The 3,752-nt window shown below is 34.4% G+C and overlaps 1 pseudogene; it reads right to left on the bottom strand.

The window, feature by feature from the left end:
* Positions 1–2,479: 2,479 nt before the first annotated feature.
* LOC134376579 (olfactory receptor 8K3-like) lies at positions 2,480–3,421 on the bottom strand (annotated as a pseudogene).
* Between the last annotated feature and the right edge of the window lie 331 nt (positions 3,422–3,752).

Here is a 3,752-nt window from a genome sequence, read left to right as displayed (position 1 = left end):
GTAAATTGCTACATATAATTTTATGAATTCATTAGAATATAGCATTATCCAAATCATGGGATTATCTCCTTTTGCTTTCTCCAATTAGACTTATGAAAACACTGTAGTCAAACAAATGGTCCTAATCAAAATGTTAAAAACACTCATGTGAACCAAATTTCAGGAAAGCCAGCCTCATTAAAAAGGGGCAACAAGGGTTATTCATCAGAGGCTTCTCATGAAAATATACAAAAACAATTAAAACATGATTTTAAGCAATAATTATTCCAGTTTTCTGAGAGATAAGAAATAGTAACAATCAAGTAGGGAAAAGAAAAAAACAGAATTAGAAGAGATCTGGCAAGTTCAGGGTGGTATGGCTGAGGAGGGAAAAGTGGAGGGGGAGGAGAAGGTAGTAAGAAATTGGTAAAGGACCACAAAAATGATTAAATTGTGTAATGATAAATACAGTAATTATCCTGAGTTGAGCATCACATATTGCACATAGGTATTGATATTCAATGCTCTACTTCTCAGATGTGTACAATCAATGATGTTTCAATAGTTAAAAATATGTTTAAAAAATCAGGCACAGAAAAAAATAAAAGTAAAACTCTGGAAGCTTTTATGACAGACCTTAAGAAATTTATTATTTTGAAGAATTCTATATTTTTAAGGTGTACACCATAGTTGGTATACCTATACATAGTGGAATGGTCACTATAACCAAGCAAATCAACACATTCATTATCCCACATAGGTAACATTTTTATTTTTTATTTTTTGATGTAAGAGCACCTAAAATATACTTTCTTAGTAAATTTCCAGTTTACAAAACCATATTATAAATAATTTCCTTATGTTGTACATTAAATCTCTAGACTTACCCTACATATATGCAATTTCCTACCCTGTGACTCACATCTTTCCCTTTCTTGCTGGTCCCCATCCACATCCTTGGTAATCACCATTTTATTCTCTGTTTCTATGTATTCAAACTTATATATATATGTATTTACTTTAATTTCCACAATGTAATTGTATATACTCATGGGATACAATATGATATTTTTGTACATGTATATGTTGTGTAATAATTGGTTAAGGGTAGTTAAAGTATCAATTACCTCATATATTTATCATTTCTTTGTGGCAAAACATTCAAAAGCCTGTCCTCTAGCTCCTCTGTGATAATCAAAACTTAACTGTTAACCACAGTCATCCATGTGCAATAGAACACCAGAACTGATTCCTCATATCTAATTGTAATTTTGTAACTGTTGGCCAGCCTCTCCCTCCCGTTGTCTTCTTTCTGCAGTCTCTGGTAACCACTATTCTATTCTCTGCCTCTATAATATCTACTTTTTTTTTTTTCATAGATTCATGTGTCTCACTTATCTCAGTTACCATAATGTCCTTCTGGTTCTTCCGTGTTTTCTTAAATAGCAGAATTTCCTTATTTTTAAAAACTGAATAATATTTTTCATATAGGTACATATATAATAATTTTGTTATTCATATTTGATGGACACAGGTTGTTTCACTGTCTTCTCTATTGTGAATGTGAATAAATTTATTTATTAAATTTATAAATTTATTTATTATTTTGAATGAATTCAGGAGTCTATGAGCCACTGAATTCGTATTCTTTGGGTATGCACTGAGCAGAGAGATTGCTGAGTCATGTGGTTGCTGTATTTTTAATTTCTTTCAGAAACTTTGATACTGTTTTTCATACAGGCTGCACCAGTGAAACTTATCTTAATTGGTATATCCCCTGATATGGACAAATGAACTGATTGACACAAATTGGATGTTGCATTGATCCTGTGGGTTGCTAAATTGCCAAGTATGTTAAGTTGATAGACTCTCTATGGCTTCTCTGTGAAAATAACAGCATCAATGAGCAAAAAGAATCACCATAACGTCCCCGTGTGGAATGGGAACATTTGAGCAATTTCAGATGGCTGATCCTCAAATCATCACAATACAGTGAGCTTCATTTACCACAATCAAGTTCAATTTTGACACACCTCATAGAAGACAATGAAGACTAAAATAGGAGGAATATGTTGACACAAAGCACACTCATATATAAAAACATCACATATAGATACAGGAAAGGTTATTGTAATACTTGAGAATAATGCAAAAATCATTTTAACTCCATTGTATAACTACTGCTCTTCCTCACCTCACACAGCATGTGCATTCTCCTTGCCTGCTCTCATGGCTTATAGTCAACTCAACCAATCAACTACACTACAACATTCCCTTAATTATTATGTTTATAATTTATCTCTCTCCATCATGGAAGGCAAATCCTTTACCTGTTATATTCATAAATTTGTATTCAGCATGTAGATCTGTGACTGGTATGTAGAGGGTGATCTCTAATTATATGTAGAACCTATTTGTGCTTGCTATTCTTTCTAAAGGCAGACAGAGTAAAGTTTAATGTATATAAAATAATTTATCAAAATCACATTGTGCATAAACTTTAACAGAAAATATTGGATAATTTTTTCCATGTTCTTTGTAGGGTGTAATTTACATCTTTGTTCCTCAAGCTATAGAACAAAGGATTCAACGTGGGTATAACCAGGGTGTAAAATACGGAAGCCAGTTTATCAGTGTCAGAAGAGTGACTGGACTTGGCTGCACATACATGGATATCAAAGTCCCATAGAATGCTATGACCACATTCAGGTGGGATCCACAGATGGAGAAAGCCTTTTGCCTGGATTCAGCAGAGTTCATCCTGATAATGGCTATGAGGATGAGCAGGTAAGACACAACAACTATACAAAGGGATGAAATCGAATTAAAAGCTGAAAAGACCAGAATTATCAATTCAAGCTCATGGGTTTAAGAGCAGAGCAAAGATAATAAGGGGATACAGTCACATTAGAAATGACGAAGGGCATTATACCCACGAAAGGATGAAGTAAAAAATCTTTATTGTAACTAGAGGAGAAAGAAACGTGCTGTAGAGATAGGGTATTGCCACCAGCACCCAGCATACTCTCTGTGACATGATGACTGTGTAGAGCAGAGGGTTATATATGGTCACGTAGAGGTCATAGGACATTGCTGACAGAATATAAAGTTCACTAACAATGAAAATGATGTAGAAAGCTCCTTGCATGGCACAGAGATGATAGGACATTGTGTTCTGATCTACAACAAAATTTACTAACATTTTGGGTCCTACAATTGTTGAATAACCAAGATCAGAGACAGCCAGATACCTGAGAAAGTAGTACATGGGGGTTTTCAGCCTGGAGTCCACCTCGGTAAGTATTATAATGCCCAAGTTGCCAATCACTGATATTATGCAGATGATGAGGAACAGCCCAAATAATGGAGCCTGCAGCTCAGGGCGATCAGTGACGCCCATCAGAATGAATTCATTCATCACTGTTAGCTTGTGTTTTTCCATACAGTTGTATCAGAAAACCTATTCTTAATAGAGACATCAGCATAATCAATAGCTTTCAAATAATATCATCTGGTAATGCTTCAGAATACAGAGCTAGTATAAATAAATAAAATATTTAGAATCTCTTAAAATAAATCAACCCCTCACAAAGAAAACATACCTAAAAATAGATAAAATCAGAGATAGCGATGCTGATAGACAAAGAAACACAGACAGAGGTAGAGATGCAGTTGTTTTTCAGTTGTGGAAGACTTGTCCTCCAAAACATTTGAAGATTTTTTTAGGCATTTTGGGGGTTACAACTGGGAGCCTGGGTGCTACTGGCTTCTAA

Source organism: Cynocephalus volans, chromosome 4 (genome assembly GCF_027409185.1).
Source record: "Cynocephalus volans isolate mCynVol1 chromosome 4, mCynVol1.pri, whole genome shotgun sequence".
In the NCBI taxonomy this organism is placed as follows: domain Eukaryota; kingdom Metazoa; phylum Chordata; class Mammalia; order Dermoptera; family Cynocephalidae; genus Cynocephalus; species Cynocephalus volans.
Note: the sequence above shows the minus strand (reverse complement) of the source record. Positions and strands in the feature narration are given on the sequence as shown.